The 18,885-nt window shown below is 38.5% G+C and overlaps 1 protein-coding gene across 1 annotated transcript in view; it reads left to right on the forward strand.

Annotated features, from left to right (window-relative positions):
• The window catches only part of NXPH4 (neurexophilin 4), a 237,671-nt gene that overhangs the window by 194,449 nt on the left and 24,337 nt on the right, over positions 1 to 18,885 (forward strand). The window lies entirely within an intron of this gene.

An 18,885-nucleotide genomic window follows, 5' to 3' on the forward strand; every position in this document is an offset into this window, starting at 1 on the left:
GGTTTTGCACATGCCCAGTGTCCTTTAAGAAGACATTTCAGTAATTTCCATTGAGTTACCATTCAGGCAGCAGAGCCAGTTGACCATGACGGGAGGCATGCTATTGGTCTCTCTATTCAGGAGCCATCATAGGCTGATAGTTCCAAAGCATAGGGTTACAGTGCCCAGAGGAGAGAGAAGCAATTAGCCATCTTGGAAGTAACACAGAGAGAGCACAACAGCAACAGCTCCTAGTCCCTGCCAAATATAAGTGTATAATATCATCCCTTTTCTCTACCACAATATCTCTAGTGACTGCCTGATGGCTGATTAAGCAATTGTACTAAATATACAATTAATATATATAAAGCCAGGGAAGCCCATGGGGTGTCAAAGGGAGGGAGACATTTCTGACACAGAGCACTGTGCTGCCTGTCACTAATAGTTTTAATATCTTCTACTGCACATACCCACCATGTTTTTTTAAAGTGCTCAGTGACTCTACAGCTGAGACCTGGGACACTCATGCTGTGGCTAGTTGAAAAGTTGTAAAGCTTCAAACTGCATAACTGGGACTGGGACTCCGATGACTGATCTGATTCTGCTTTCAAAATGTTTTGCTCTGTATAGATTATTGATTTTTTTAACCATGTCAGCCACTTCTTGGCTCCATACTACTGCAGATTAATTACATTGCCAGCTTCAAAGATATTAAGGAGTCTATGGGTATCCTACTGCTTTAACCCTGTGTACTGTGTGCTGACTGCTGATAGTGAATCAGGAGTAGCTAAAAAGGTTTGAGTCTATCAGTGTCTTGATGCTTTAACCATATACACAGTGTGTGCTGAGAGTTAATGGAGTAGCTGACATGTTTCACAACAGCAGCATCATTTAATAGAAAACTAAAGTTATCATAGCATGGGCACTACTAAAGATGAGATCTGTAGGGAGAGCTAAGAGAGGGCTAGGAAGATAGAGAAAGAAAGTTGGAGCATTATACAGAGACATGTAATATGTGAGTATCTCGGTATTGCAGTGAACTCCATCATAGTGACCCTGGCTGTGTGTGATAGTTATGAGTATATTCTTATTGTACACAGCTCTGTGTGTTATTTCTCTGTATTTTACTAAACTCTGCCACTTGTATGGGTATATTTGTAGTCTACACAGCTCTGTGAATTGTGTAGGTATCTGTATATTGTGCCCAGCTCTGTATATTATATCTCAGCTCTGTTTGTGGTATATTTATCTCTACATTATACTCAGCTCTATGTTTCTTATAGATATCTTTATGTTGTTTCCAGCCTGTTTTAATATAGGAACATCTCTGTATTATGTTCAGCTCTCTGTATTGTATGAATATCTCTGTACTGTATGGGGAGGAGTACATTTCTGGGGGAGGAATCTGGCACTCCACCTTCTTAAAACATCACAGCTGCCTCTGGTTTACACCACATGCAGGCTTGATGCTATCTGCTTGGATATGCTATATTTGAACTTCTCCCACCACTCGTTGAGCTCAGTTTTCACAGACGGCCCACCACCAATCCCCTTTTGCCAGCTTGCCAAGTGAGACCAGTTTTTAAACTCCTCATTAGAACCATAATACTTGATGTACAACTGTCTCCTCAAAATTATTTTTAACATTAAAATCTTTTAATCAAATATTGAAAGGAATCCTAACAGAACTTTGTTCTGGGCTGCAGATGTCAATTCTGTGCGTAAATTAATGTAATAAATTGTTTATATACTAAAGGTTGAGTGAAATAAGTATTTTTAAGTATATATCTTCATGGCTTAATGGCTTGCCGTGATATACTTCTATATCATCCAAAAATACTAATGCGCAATCTGACGCTAAAAAATTATGAATTTATTCTACTTTACAAGCAAACAAGCACTCCCCTCACAGCCCTCCTCCCGGTGGGTGGTGCTTCCTTCCTCCTCCCAACATTACTTAATTGTTGGGGGTATTTTTGTTTGTTTTAAAACCTTATCTTCCTCCACCCCACTGCCTCCTCGTATCTCGGAGCACGTACATGCGCTCTGAGACAATGAATTGGTCAAGCCACAGGTTTAATTAAAAAGCAGCAATCAATTTAATTTGTTTCCTGTTGATTCTATTTTTTGGGGGGAGGGGAGTGTGGGCATGATTAGTGGGAACCCAAAATGTAAATTAAACCACTGGTGTATCAATATAAAACTGAATTATACCATTTATGCTTTTAATATTTTGCTGTTTTTCAAGGTAGTTCCCTACATCATATAAAAAATATTATAAAAAGCTTTGCAAAAATAAATAAATAAATGTTTTAACAGTATTCATGCCAGTGGCTATAGTACAATGTCATGAGCATGTTTTCTTCCTTTGAGAGCAGAATAAACCAGCAGCAGAACATAACATCCCAAGAGATAAGAATAACTTACAGGACAAGGTGTATTACCTGATTATAGTTTAAGTAGATCCTTACACAATAAACAGCATATTTCACATATCTTATGAAATAACCCATACATCCTGTTGTGCTATACATTTCTCGATTATTCTAGATAATTTGGGTTATCCCACAATTTACAAGAAAATGTATTTTTAGCAACAGATTTTGATAAAAGGTGTCATGGTCCCATACCTCCCAACATTTCAAATGGACAAAGAGGGACACTTTAATTTTGGAGAGTAAATGGGGATGCAGCATGGGGTGAGATGTTCTGTTAAATGTTAGGTGACTTACTAATAATAACCTGTGCAAGTAAAATGTAATTTATAATAAGAACAATGCATCTTATTTACACAGACTGATTTCTAAACACATTTAAATAAATAAACACATTTATTGTAATTTAGAGACATTGCTGTAAAGCAAGCATGTCAAGCACAAAGGCTAGCACGGGCCAAAAAAACAAGGTTTAAGTTAATGTGGGCCGCAAAATAAAAACCCCTTAAATTTTCATAGAAACATAGGTTTATTTTGAAAAGTACAGTATAAAAAAAACAGCATCCCCCTTGCGAAACCCCAGCACCCTCCTCTACTAAACCCTAGCCCCCCCTCTACTAAAGAACCAGTCAACCCTCTATCAAACCCAAGCCTGCCACTATACAAAATCCCAGTCCCCCCTCTACTAAACACCTGCTCCCCCTCTAGAAAAAAAGTCCAGTCTACCCTCTACTAAATCCCAGCACCCCCTTCTACTAAACTCCGGCCCCTGTTTAAAAAAAAAAAAAAACATCAACTAATATTATCCACGAACATTGCCGCTGCCAGTATGCGACTTTAGAGTCCGGCCTCTGGCCTGGGTGGGCTCCCAAATTCTTTTTGTGTTTTGTCACATTGTGCCTATTATTTGTGCAGGGTATGTTGAATGTATTGCTGGTCTGTGCATCTCCCCCTCCCCCCTTTTTCATGTCCTAATGTTTACCCAGCAGGGCATTGTCCCAGGGACACTGCCAGACCAGTTTAATCTAGCTGCTCTGTCCCTCCTCAATCTCCCATCAGCCCTTGCTATTGTCTGACCCCACCCTTCCTTGTACTATAGTAATCTATGTAACCTATTGTATGTAAATGTGGCTGTTGGGGGCTTAAACTATGTGTGCTGTTTTCATTAAAGAGTTGCTGTTTAACCTTCACCATGTGTCATCTGGTGTTTGGTGGAAAAGGCCCTAAGTGATCCCAGTCAAGCCTTGGTGTCTGGGTCTGAAGTGTTTCAGGGTCCCTGATAGCTACAAGGAAGCAGACTTGGCGGAGGTACACGGTCGGAGTACTGGAGCTCCATTACACCCCTAATGGCACTTTCCGCACCCTGAGCCAAAGTGCATCCTCCCACTACTCCTTGAACCCTGTGAACATTGACCAACACACACTCACTGACAGACACACACACTGACAGACACAGACTCACTAACATACACACTTACTGACAGAGGCACACTCACTGACAGACACACACACTCATTCACTGACTGACACACACACACACACACACACTGACAGACACACACACTCACTGACAGACACAAAACTCTCACTTGTAGACACACACACTCACTGACACACACACACGCTGACAGACACACACATTCACACATTCTTGCACACACTCACAAATCATTTTATTTATTGCTGTTTGCCCCCTATCTTTGGGAGCTGGCGTGGGGCCTCTCCCTCATGCTCGTCACTGCTCCCTCACGCGCACAATTTAGTGATGCCTGGAATGACGTCATATTCCAGCACCCAGCATTACTACAGAGGGCATGCAAGAGGAAGCAGTGAGGACAGGAAGAACAGACTGAGCTCCTTCTCTGCCGCCAGCTTCCTCTCCCCCCAGCCGGGTAAATTTTAGCACAGTAGGCACCTGCAATGTGGGGAGAGCAGGTTCCTACTCTGCCTTAACAGTAAGCATGTACGCACAGCTCACTGGGCTGCAAAGATATTCATTGTGGGCCGCATGCGGACCGCGGGCTGCAAGTTTGACATGCTTGCTGTAAAGCTCTGTGATACACGCAGACACGTGATACACGCAGACAACAACATGGAGCTAATGGCAAAGAGGTACAGATGTATTTAGGCCAAAAATGTAAAATTCTGGTTCTTGCTTTCAAATCTCTACATAATGCTTCTCCCACCTATCTATCCTCCCTTATACACAAGTATGTCCCGTCTAGACCCTTACGATCTGCTGAAGACTTACGTCTATCTTCTGTCCGTACTCCCACCTCTGATGCTTGCCTTCAAGATTTCTCGAGGGCTGCACCGTTCCTGTGGAACTCGCTTCCCTCCTCTGTTAGATGCTCACCCAGTCTCCACTCCTTCAAAAAATCGTTAAAAGCCCACTTCTTCATAAAAGCGTTTCAATTAAACTGTTAATAGCTCCCAACTGATTTCTCTTCTGCAACTGTCACTAGTCTAATACTATCCTTACCTTTTGTGTCATTTTACCCCACTCCCTCTAGCATGTAAGATCATTAAGCAGGGCCCTCAACCCCTCTGTTCCTGTGTGTCCAACTTGTTTGGTTACAACTACACGTCTGTTCGTCAACCCATTGTAAAGCGCTGCGGAATTTGACGGCGCTCTATAAATATCATAATAATAATAATAATAATAATAATAAATAGCAACACTTGGGAGTTACGTGGTCTACAGGAAATTAGCAGGTGTGGTACCAGGGCCGCCATCAGGGGGTGACAACCATGACTGTTGTCATGGGCCCGGCGTTCCTGGGGGGCCCAGGCACCCAGGCCCCCCATTCCCAATGTGCATACATATATATAGCAGTTATCGCTATATACATGTGTTTTGGCAGTGGCAGAACTACCTGAGGGGGCCCATCGGGTGGCCCATGCACTTAGGGCCACCCGATGGGCATATCTCTGAAGGGGCCCGATCAGTGCCGTGGATTTTTAATAGCTAGTCCGGGCCCCTTTAAGGATCCTGGCACTAGCAGTGCTGGGAGGAAGTGAGCTCACTTCCTCCCAGCTAACACCCGCGCGGGAGGAAGCACCGGAGAGTGTGAAGAGGAGAGGAGGACAGTCAGACCCACACCCACATCAGCCCCAGGCCCCCAGCCAGCAGAGTCCACCCTCCTGCAGCCTAAAGGTAAGAAACAGGAGGGTGGGAGGAAGCATTGGGGAGTGTGAAGAGGAGGACGGAGTCAGACCCACACTCACATCAGCCCCAGCCAGTAGAGTCCATCCTCTTGCAGCCTAAAGGTAAAAACATGAGGGTGGGAGGAGAGGAGGACAGAGTCAGACCCACACTCACATCAGCCCCAGCCAGCAGAGTCCACCCTCCTGCAGCCTAAAGGTAAGAAACAGGAGGGTGGTTAAAAAAAAGTGTCAGTGTGTCTGTATCTATGTGTACCTGAGTGTTTGTGTGTGTCTGTCTGTATCTATGTGTACCTAAATGTGTGTGTGTCTGTCTGTATCTATGTGTACCTGAGAATGTGTGTGTCTGTCTGTATCTATGTGTACCTGAGAGTGTGTGTGTCTGTCTGTATCTATGTGTACCTGAGAGTGTGGGTGTCTGTCTGTATCTATGTGTACCTGAGAGTGTGGGTGTCTGTCTGTATCTATCAGTGTGTGTATCTATGTGTTTGTTTGTATCCGGTTGGTAGTGTGCACCTGAGTGTATGTTTTTGTTATTGTTTTATTCTTTGATTTTTTTTTTTTATAGCAGTGCTGCAGCTTTTATGTTCATGGTTTTCTAGTGTCTGTGCTTTTGATTTTTACGTACACTTTTTGTCCACAATCATTTTCACTACTTAGTTGATATTCCCCATTTATTTTAGTTTTAGTTGTGGCTCTATTTAAATGTTTAAACAGATTGTTAGTTTGTTTTGGTAACTTTGTTGTAATGTATATCTTTTCTATTTGGCGCTGCCTGTCCATGTTGTGTACGTTTTTATCTTGCATAGCCTGTCTTATATTTTATTATGTGCATGGCCCATTTTCGGTCGTTTGCATTTATTTTTTAAAGTGTGTTAATTAGTGCAATACATAATTTATATATATAGATATATATAATATTTTGCTGGAGCGCTCACGCTTTCTTTGTTTTCTGAGATTCTCAACTAAAGCTGTGTTTATTTGGTGTTAATCTGCCCATAGAATTGATTACTTTATTGTTTTTTTTTCTACATTTTTACACATATATTTTATTTATATTTAGTTTTTACGTGTATCTGTTTATGTGTGTCTGTATGTATCTGTGTCAATGTGCACCTGAGTGTGTGTGTGTCTGTATCTTTCAGTGTGTCTGTATATTTACATGTATGTCAGTGTGTGTGTGTGTATGTATCAGAGTGTTAGTGTGTGTATCTGTGTATATATGGGTGCCAGATTGCACCTGAGTGTGTATCTCTGTGTGTCTGTATCTGGGAGTCAGTGTGTATGTGTGTGTGTGTGTGTGTGTGTGTGTGTAACCGTGTCTGTATATTTCCATGTATGTCAATGCATGTGCCTGTATCTCCTATGTGTGTGCATGTATGTATATCAGTGTGTGTATGTGTCTGTGTGTCAGTTTGCACCTGAATGTGTCTGTGTATATGTTTGTATGTCTATGTATCTATGTCAGTGTGAACCTGAGTATATATGTGTGTGTAACTATGTGCCAATATGTGTAACTGTATGTCTGTGTATTTGCATGTATGTCAGGGTGTGTATCTATCTGTGTGTGTGTGTGTATACACTACAGACAAATGCACGCTTGCATTCAAACACCAACATTCAAATACACACATGCTCCATTCAATACCATGTTTATATTCAAACACACATACACTGCTGAGTGCTAAATACAGCCCTGCAAATTGTAGATCCCCAGCTAGCAAAGCATTCTGGGACTTACAACAGATTCAGAACTACATTTGGCCACTTTACACACTGCATCCACTAAACACACACTGTGCATTGACTACACACACACAGAGACTCTGCATTCACTCTATACACATACAGCATCCTTGTGGGCAGATTCAAGGACGGCCCTGTGAGCGGACTCGTGAGTGGGCTCTAGGGGCCCAGACCTTGAATTTTGTCAGGGGCCCCAAAATTTCTGATGGCAGCCCTGTGTGGTACACCTCTTATAGTTACAAAATGAGAATCAAAGAGTATATCACTTTTAAGGAACACAGCAAACAATGTAAATAAAAAAGATTGTATAAAAATGCATGACGTAGTGTAGCAATTAAAAAATTAAGTGCTCATTTTAATAAATAAACTTTTTAAGCTATGACAGCACAAACACAAAAATAAGAATTGCTGCTTATATTCTTGATGGGGTTAATCGAAAGATAATGAATCCCAGCATCAAACAGACAACTTTATACATGGAAGGAGGAGTCTTGCACCAACCAGACACAGATACTGCTACAAGATATCTTTATTTGAACCGTTCCATGGGTAGATCTCAGGGGAACATAATAAAGATCTACTACAAAGCTGGAAAGACACTTTCTACCTGCCACAGCAGAGCTGAATAGTGTTGGACTTCTCTAATTTTGCATGAAGCCAATCACATGGCATTCTCTATCTTTCAATGACATGTAAGACCCTCTAGCAGAGGATAAATTTCAGCCTGTCATGCCCAGTTTCCAGCTGACTAGACTAGCTTTCTGGTCTGATTGATCAACTGCTAACTTACCATTTGCCTTGCAACATGTTCTGCGTGGTCACTCATATTCACACTAACACATTGAACCTGAATGCCAAATCCTTGATATTATAGACATCTCAGTTTTGCACTTTTGTTCAAACATAACCCTTTATTATAATAACGTTAGCTTACTGGCCACCTGATTCCTGCATCCATGAAGATCCACGAATGAAGATTTGACTGTGTCCCTGAGGTTACTCCATAATTGCGGTGCTCTGTAGGAAAATGAGGATTGAGACACTTTATTTTTGTATTGCGGTATTCTATATAAAGTGCTGGCACTGGATCGGAGGTTATAGGAGGTGGGAACAGCTTGGCGAGACCATTCTGCTCAAGTAGGGTAGGAGCTTCCCAGAAATCTCTTATGCACAAGATGGGAAGACAAAGGATGCATTGGGATTCCAGTGATAGCCAGTTTATCTCTTTTAACATGTCACAATGGTGGGTAAAGTAATTACATTGCAGTACAAAGCGGCAGAACGAATTATACAACTTATAATAGTATAGGACAATTCCATACCAAGTACATGTCAGGAAAAGAATGGAATGCTTATTACCAGTGACTGGCTTAATCCAAGTTACTCCAGAAGACGTGGAAATCATTGGTAAGGCATACCTGAAGTCAGGGATGTTGGAAAGACACTATATGACTGTAAAAGCCAAAGTCAAATTTACAGAGTACTGGGAACAAATAACAAAATAGGCAAAAAGCCATGATGTTGCAAGACACTGACAGTGGAATAGAGTTCCTGATATATTTAAATGAGAGATGGGGCTAAAGAAGAAGAAAGAAGATGAAGAGAGCAAAATAGTCTGAAGGAGAGAGTGCTGAAAAAAAATCTGATAATTAGATTGAAGGAATCTTTTATAAATAGTATTGAAATACGTTGATATTTATAGTAGGGATATGGTGGAACTGAATTGGAAAGGGAGGAAAGTGGAACAGAGAAAGATAAGTGGCAACAAAGTAAAAGAAAATCAGGGGTGGTTGTTGAAATCCTGTCTTAAATGGAAAGAATAATTGAGTTGTATAGATAATGAGATTAAATGAAGAGAAGGGATTGGTTACAAAAATGGAGGGGGCTGGGAAGGATGATATGCAGGGAGAAAAAGTAAACTTGATTATTTGGAAAAACAATGGCAATGGTTGGAATGAGTACTTAACCTTGGCATGGTGTAACGAAAATATACCCCAACTCGCAGGATTCAACTCAACAAAAGACAACACAGAGGAGAGATACGTCTGCTGGACCTTAGAATGGCCGGACTCGACGTATATGAGAGGAGACAGAGTCAGGAACGTTCCGAGGTCAAGGGCACAGAGAGACAGCATAAACTAGGACTAGCCGGGGTCTGGTACACAGTAAACAGCAAGCCGGCAAATAGAACAGATAAGGATAAAGAGATAACATAGTCAGAAACAAAGCCAAGGTCAATACGAAGGAATACAACTGAACACAACAAGCACTAAAGGGAACTGCAACAGAAACCATGATAGGGCAAGGACTAAGGGAAAAAAGGTGAGTATAAATACCTTCTAAATTAATGTGATTGGCTCCTGTCATATCCACACCCCCAAAAGGTAAGTGTATGGGGAGTGTGGCATGACAGGGGCCAATGGGAGCCTTTTGCCAATTTAGGCTCCCACTGTTTCTTTAAGAGCGCGCCCGAGACCCGCGGCGCGCTCTTAGATTCAGGCGGGACACGTGACCGCTTCTTGCGGTCACTGCCCGCCTTCCTGTTGCAGCCGTCGGATGAGCCGTGCGCGGCTCGTGCAGCAGCAGGACCGCGCGTGGCTCGAAGAGAGGACCGCGGCCGGCCCCTGGATAAGGTAAGTAACGCTACACATGGGCAGGGATGTAGTATTTTGGTTAAGGGATCTTTAATGGCATACAAAGACTGTTATTGTAGCACAGCTTTCTTAATGCTCATTTAGCCATTGTACCTTGGTATTATATCTGACTCTATAGACAACAAAAATGATGCCTTTATTAACATGAAAACAGTAATTCTTAAAGGTGTCATATGGGCTAATAATAGACTTGTGCACATCAACAAAAATATTTTTGGACAAACCACAGTCTGAAAATAGAGACAAATTCAGGATGGTAGCATTTTGGCTACATGGCAGTTCAGCTCATTCAAATTCCATTAAGGAAAAGAATTTGGGAAATCAAGTCAGACCAACCAAAAGATGCGGAAGATATCCATAATATAAATAACCTATATATATATTTTGCAGAACATTGCATTTTCACACCCTTTGGTTCACAGATAAGTGAGAAAAAGTAACCAACAGATGGAAAAAGAGGAAGAGCAGTAAAAAGAAATATATTGATATATTTGTTTAAATATATAATATATAAGCATGTATCTTTTACTGCTCCTCCTTTCCCACCCCTATTGGTCACTTCTTACTTGATCTGCAAATGAAATCAACATTTAGTGCATGTCCCCGAGCCATCATCATCTTGGGTGGAATTCTGAATCCGGAATCAAATGAACATATTTGTCTATTGCATGATTCGTTTGGTTCATTTTTCGGCTTTATTTTAGCTCAGAGGTCAGGAATTCTTGCGATCACCCGACCGGCCCGAGTTAGGACAAATTATAGCTTGTAACAAAATTAATATCCAAGTCTAGTTACTTGCTGAGATTCTTCAAATCCTTTCAGTTACAGAATAGTCAGTTGGCAGACTCTGATAATTAGAGACTTTTTCTGTTTTAATTTTTTGTTTATGGTTGTAGCCTGGTGTAAAATGTATCTATAAATCAAAATATTCTATCAAACAGATGCCGAATCTAGGAAATATCTGTCAATATTCCAAGAGAACATCATTCATTAATGAAAGGGTTAACCTAGTAATAAGTGAAGGATGGCCTGTCTGAAACACATTCTACTTCTCTCGCTTCTCATCTGGCTCTCTCCGGCTTTGGAATACAATTAGGTTTTACCAGCAGGCTGATGCTAGCTCATCTGGTACCCCCCACTCTTCCTCCTATAGTAAAAGATTGTGAGACTTGCCTCGTGCATTTTAATGACTAGCTCATGATCAAATTTTCTTTCTTAAAAATATCTTTGGTATGGTGGAAAGAGGCTTTGTGATAGTTAAAATACCGGTAGGACCAGACCAAGGACACAAGATTGTTACTGATAATTGTGTTCTTTTATTCCAGGAAATGTTTGCTTATTGGGTCATACAAAAAAAGTTTGGATTGTTGTGAAGGTTCTGCAAATTTGGGCACTGATCAATGCTGAACCACTTATACTGTTTTCTTATTTATTTATTTTTTTATTCCTCAGTGATTGTGCTGCTTTCATTCTGCAGCCTCACGTTGTAAATAACTCCATGTATCCTACAGGGATATAGTGCTGTGTCCTTGTAAACTCTTGTAAGTATGCAATAAATCATTGTGACTCCATATTGTGTGTACGGAAGTGACAGCTCAAAAATGATGCAAGTTTGGGTTTGAAAAACATACACCGATCAGCCTCAACATTAAAACCACCTGCCAATATCATGTAGACCCCTCGTGTTCGGCTAAAACAGCTCTGTTGCGTCAAGACATGGACTCCACAACACCTCTGAATTGGATGTAAATGTTTCTTCATTCACAGGAAAGATAGCTACCTCTATAACCCTTTGAGTAATGGGGAGTTTATATCGATCTTATATTGTGCGGACCTCAAAGAGTTAACCTATATCTTCCTACAATATATTCATGCTTTTTTTTTTTTTTTTTTCTCTCTGAAAAAATGAATTTATGTTTGAAAATCCTAAATCTTACATTGGGATTAAACAAGAGTTAATAGCCTTATGCTTCAGAGATCATGTTAAAGTTTGCAGGAAAGTCAAAACTTGCTGGCAGCTGCTCATAACAGAAATTTAATGGGCTTCTCTGCCTTGTATTTCCAAACACTCACATATGCACATAAGCCTCTTGTTGGAACCAGGGTTGGATAAAGCACTGATTGATGAGGTATCTGGGTCTTCGCCTCAGTGGCAAATCTATCAGTTGTACCAGTGCATACAAAAACCCAAAAAAGTAGACAGAAAATGAATAGACAGGAGAACCTGCCAAACTGCTCAACAAGAGTTATCCATCAACATTCCCTTGTTGTATGTTAAGAACAGAAACAAGCAGTCAAGTGTGTTCTAAAAATTAAATTGTTATCTGATCCGACAGACTTTTAGAACAATTCTGTCTCTTAATTTGATAACAGTCATTTAAGTTATTGTAATAGTGCCGATCATCTACAATGTTACATTTTCGTTACATGTTTAGTGTTTTATGATGCAATGCAGTTAAAATAAATGAGAGCATTCTCAGCTTGTTATGTTGTGTTGCTCATCTGTAAATTTATGGATAGTGTTTCAAACTGGTGAAAAAGTCAAAGTTATTTGAAAGGATATGGTGTGATCATACCTAATTTGTAGATCAAACCCTAACCAGAGAGAAAGGAAAAAATAACAGGGGCAGAAAGATCTATTACCGTCCTTTACATGTACAGGCTTAAAATAATTCATATTACGATATATAAAGACAGAGTCCTGCGAATGGGCAAGTATAGTTTATAATGAGCTGCGTTTTTAGGATTCCAGATAAATCAGGACATTAAGTTAGCCAAGTTCAGGGATACTGATAAAACAAAGTCAGAACTAGCTGTGTCATAAAAACAAACATACAAATAAAAGTTAAAAAAAATACATAAAGTAAGAAATAACATACTTATAGGCTGATAGAACAAACAAGTTAATTACATAATATTAATTAAATAGGTTTAAATAGAACTCACAAGTTGCATTATACTGACTGCACAAAATACACTAGTATGTGTGAGCAAGAATGGAAGAAGACAGTATCCAAAATGACAGCAGACTGTGTTACTGGATGCAGAAGCTCCAAACCATCATCACCATCATTAATTCATGGCGCTAGTATGTTAACGATGTTCAGTTTAGGATATTCATCTTAAAAGTCTCCAAACCTATTGTAAACCCTAATCTCCAACTTCACACTATTTGTAACACTTAAAAAAAATTCAAGCACCGGACACTTTATTATATATAGCAGCCTAGAGCTGCATAGGATCCAGTTTTGTCCTCCCGACAATAATCTTCATGGTACGGATTCCATATGGTGTTGGAAATTTTCCTTTGAGTTGCAGTCCACAATGAATCGACTTCATAGCATCACACAGCTCTCAGATTTTGCAACATTCATGTGGCAAACTATACCATATATGTCAAGTTTTCCCCATCCCCATTCGAATGAACACATAGCAAAGCCAATTTTTTTCCAGATGGTTTGCTCATTTAGCAAATAATTAATCAAATGCATAACAACAAATTGTTTCAAATGTATAAAATTCTTAGAACTTTTTCGCCACAACAATGAGTTTCATGATAGGTATGTGATTTTCTTACAATAAATATCTTATAATGAAACCCACAGTACAGTGAATTTCAAGTATCAAAATGGCACCTTAATTTTTAGTATCTACCATGTTCGAGAGATCCTGTGTGTAGTTTGCTTCTGTCTGAAATAACCTTAAAGGCAAGCTCTGACTCTGTAAAGTTCATTTTTGGCCCATTTATTATTTATTTTTATTTATAAAATATTTTACCATGAAAGATACATGGAGATTTCTCTCGTTTTCAAGTATGTCCCGGGTCCACAAAACATTGCATTGTTACAATTAGGGTACAATAAAATACAAAAAACAATATTAATACATTAATAGGAAATATATAATCAACCATGACAGGTGCATTATGTTTTGAGATATGTAGAGAGGGATCTCTTAAAGGACTTTAGGCTTAGGGAAGATTTTAAATTGTGCGGGAGGTGCGGGAGGTCGTTCCACAATTGCGGTGCTCTGTCAACAGTAACATTGTAACAACAAAACAATGGATACAGATATAGGACAGCAGGCTTCTACATGTTGAAATACTAGGAAAATACTAGTACATGTTATAATTCATGTATAAGCGGCAAAGGCTGGATGCAGAAAAGAACTACCGCTAACTAATCATTAGTTATGAAAACACTGTGTATTGTAAAACTGTTATAAGAATAAAAAATCCCAACCAAGAAAAACATACTGTGCCCCAAGGCGTGCTTGTATTTTTTTTACTATTCTAGCCTTCAGTTACAGCTCCTCTGCGTAGCACCAAGTACAGTCGCTGTCCATTATCAGGAAAACATACAATGCAAAGAGACCTGCGAGACAGCTATGTTGTTGGTGAACCCATTATATTTAGAGTTCTCTGTCAGTGCCTTTCTAAGCAGAAGATACAGATACAGAAAGCTGAGCAGCAATACTACCAAAAAATAGCATGTGCAGAGAGATACCCTGTAATTATTACTCTATGTGCACGTTACCCTTTAAATCAATATTTAATGTGCATGTTCCTCTAGGCCTCACATCTTACTTTTTAAAATATATTAATCTTTTCATTATAATGACTGGACTGGGAATAAAAATCAGTCCTGGATAATGCAGGGTTTAAGTCAGTACAATGTCTCCATATACTGGTGAAAAACATGCATAATGTATAATATTCAAACCACCAATTGCAGTGTTTTTTTTTTTTTAAATGCATGTGTCAATCATCCCTTTGCACTGCGAGGTTAATAATATAATATAGTTATAGTCAATAGTAATGCACAGTCGATGCATAAACCTTACTTTTTTTCAGGGAAGGCATTGGATGATTTTGGTACAGGGACAGTCCAAATGCATGTTTAAGAGATGTCAAAGAAAAAATTATTAATTGGCTGCACAAATCAAAACCTAATTTTATTTAAGGGTGGTCCGATTCACCAGAAAAAGGTTCAGCCCAAGTGGCTCGTATACCATCTTATTGACCAATAATACCAGCCAAAACAACATATTACAAATAAACATCTCTTTTTCAGACTCGTCTAGGTGTTTGCACTGTGGGGATCTCACTTCTTCCTCTTTCACAGGAAAAAGAGTATCACAGTCCAAAAGGGAAGGGGAACTGAATGGATAATGGACAAATAAATAGCTAGAGACTACCCCTGTGTCGTAAGTAGGCAGAGATACCTCAAAAACATCGAAATGACAATGTCTTTCCATGAAAAAGATCGTTTTGACTCTGAAACACATCGATTATCTGCAAGAACCAGCTCCCAGTAATATTATGTACTAAATGGAATTTAAGTCAGTAATGTCATATAGAGACAATCCCAGTGCTGTCTTGAATTCTTCTGTTCACTCTCCAGAGATGACAAGGGATGGAAACTTCTCTCTGCCACTTTAAACAACACAGGGTTATGGTATATCAGTGACATTACAGGCTTTGTTATAGAAAAATAAAACAATAAAAAAGGCTGCGCCACAATCGTTAATATAAGATAAAAGTGTGCAAAAAGTCCAAATGGAAAAGAAAGTCCAACTTTAATATCCTTGCGAATGGTCTTTAGTGCAATGGTGATGTCTTCTAATACTGTAGTGGTTCCGCTTTATATAGAAGATAAAAAAAGAGAGGGACAACCAATAGTGCAATATGTAATGTTCAAATGTGGATGTAAAAGAAATAGTGGTAAAAAACTCACATTTGCCAGAGCTTATATCCAGCTCTAGAGTAAAGCGCGTACATCGGTATAATCCCTGCTTATGGGATATATATTGGGTCCCTCTCCGTCACTGGTGTCCAATTCTCGGGATAAAAGAGACAGCCGATAGTGCTCACTGTATAGCAGTGTCAATAAAATAATAAAAGAATGTACTTACAAATGAAGAGCAGACCGACTGCTCTGTGATGTCAGCTTGGGTGGATGAATCCCCACCTAGGATTTCTTAAAGTACAGGAAACTTCCAAGGGCATTTTCCAGGGTTTTTATAAAACCAATCAAAAATAAAAGATAAATAAAATAATAATAAAAAGCCAGGGTAAAAAAGGTTATGTGTCTATAAAAAAGGTAATTGGCACAAAATACTTTAATATATATAAGAAAAACACAATATTAAAATTTCCAGAACTCGTTTCGTCAAAAAGACTTTATCAAATGGAATAACATGTAATACCAGGCTAGGTAGGTGTTATATAGGAACACAACTAATTGAAATATTGGCGCCCCAAATTGGTCCATCCAATCAGAATAGAGAACAAATTTGTCAGATTAAAATACGTAAATAACTAAATAAATAGATAGTTTATAGTACTATGACATATTTCTGATGTATTTAAAGTTAAAACGAGGCTGGGAAAGTGTAAAGTTAAGCGATTGAAAATGGTCACGTGACTTTCGTCACTTCCGCGTTTCGGAAGTTTAGCCGCAATGCCGCATGGGAAATGTAGTTTTAATGGCCGCAAATGGCGGCCGTGTAGGTAATAAGAGAAGGGGAGCAGACTCCAATATAAAATAATAACGTGGCTATAATTTAAAATATAAATACATGGAAAGAGGTCATATTAAAGGAGATGAATGTAAAATACATAAAATAATGTAATATTGGCTTTAAAAGGAAGCAATAAAAAAAGAGGAGAGGAGGGGGAAACTTAAAAACAGATTGATACTCAAAGGTGACTTTAGAATATGTATAAGAATAAGAAAAACATATATAGTGCCAATAATTTAAAAACTATATAAAAAACATAAAAATCTTAAAAATGAAATTAAAAACATGGTTATTTAAAGGTACAGACATAATTTTAAAAATTATAAAAAATTATTATAAAAAATTATGTAAATCAAAATCTGCATTAAGACCATGGGGTATAAGGGTCTGGAGTTTATACACACATTCCATCTCTGTTTTTCCAAGTAACTTTTTTATATCTCCTCCACGCCAGGATGTAGAGCATTTTTCTATACCAGTACATTTTAATAGGCATGGGTCTTTGTTGTGTATAATAAAATGTTTGGATACTGTATAATTTAAGTATCCATTTTTGATATTTCTGCAATGTTCGCTCAGTCTTATCTTTAAGCACCTTGTGGTCATCCCTACGTATTGGAGGCCACATGGGCACTCAAGCAGATAAATAACATTTTTCGTATTGCAACATATAAAATCATAAATATTATACACTTTTTTGGTCCTTTTGGACATACATTTGGTGACTTTAGATTGAGTAGAAGGATCTGTAGTTTTGCACACAATACATTGTTTGCATTTGTAAAAACCTTTCGTCTGAGGAAAGAAAGAGAGGTTTTTGGTAGGAGATTTCTTAGTAAAATTTGTAGTTAAAATAGATTTGAAATTGGGTGCTGTACCACAATCTCCCAAATATCGAAATTCTTCTGGTTTTAACTTTTCACCCAAACCCCAAAGATCAAGGTACACCAATGAGCAAAACGAATATTCAAATTACTCAAAATCACCTACTATCCCGAATCACCAGGTATCAGTTATTATCAGTCGATTCAGACTTTGACAACGAGGACCAATTTTTAGAAATACGCACTCACCAGCCTTCACTAGCCCAGACACCACACCCATCACGTTCCCAAAAAATTATTTTAAGTTTAGAGGAAGACGAAGTAGAAGACGGGAACAAAAGGGAAAGATTGGAAAGACAATAATATCTCCCATTAATTCCTGTAGTGGTATTTTTAATCTCTCCCAGAAAGTTTTATCAGGTGCACAATTGTCTGTTTTAAACAAAGGCCTCAAATTTGCCCCTACTTCCTCATTTAATTCATTTCAAGCTTTCCTTGACGTAAACAAATTTGTTAGAAAAGCTACATTAAAAAGATTATTTATGAGTAAAAATGATGAAGAACCTATTCCATCTCCTTCTCCAAAGATAGACAATAGTTATTTTCTAAATACACACCTTAGAGAAAAATCTAAGTTTTATCCATCCCATTGTAAATCGGCCCCTCTGATTCTATTTGAGAAACTTGTCCAAAAAGATCTCGAAAAAATTAAATATAAAAAATATGATTCTAATACCCTCACAAATGCTGAAAGAAAGGCAATTAAAGAACTTCAAAAAGATAGAGATATTGCCATCAAATCAGCCGACAAAGGTGGCAGAGTAGTTATTCAGTCCAGTAAGATGTATATAGATGAAGCCCATAGGCAATTGAAAGATACAAACGTATATGAAAAACTTTTGTCCGACCCCACTAAAAATATACAAATCATTTTATCTAATTTTTTAAACAAAGGATTAAACCTAAATATTTTAAACAAACACGAATTTAACTTTTTAAACAAAGAATTCCCGATTACTCCTGTCATCTATTTTCTTCCCAAAATTCATAAAAATGAACAACATGCTCCAGGTAGACCAATTGTCTCTGGGATAGGTTCACTTCTATGTAACCTTTCCCAATATATTGATACCCTTCTCCAGCCTTCGGTTAAACTTATGAAATCGTATTTAAAAGACTCTATGTCACTTTTAAAATGTTTAAGTAATTTTACTTGGAAATCTAATTTTATACTAGTTACATGTGACGTTCAGTCTCTTTATACTATCATTCCTCATGATATAGCCTGTCAAGCTATAAAATAAATTTTAACCCAAGAAGCTAGAATTCCTGCTATTCAAATTGATTTTATAATAGAAGGTATAAATATTATTTTAAAGAATAATTACATTTGGTTTTTAGACTCATTTTATTTGCAAAAGAGAGGCACTGCTATGGGGACTAGGTTTGCCCCTAGTTACGCCAATTTATTCATGGCAGACTGGGAAACCCAAGCTATTTGGGGTAACCATACGTGGCGGGCAAACCTAGTCTCCTATTTTAGATATATAGACAACCTTT

Source organism: Pelobates fuscus, chromosome 1 (assembly GCF_036172605.1).
Source record: "Pelobates fuscus isolate aPelFus1 chromosome 1, aPelFus1.pri, whole genome shotgun sequence".
In the NCBI taxonomy this organism is placed as follows: domain Eukaryota; kingdom Metazoa; phylum Chordata; class Amphibia; order Anura; family Pelobatidae; genus Pelobates; species Pelobates fuscus.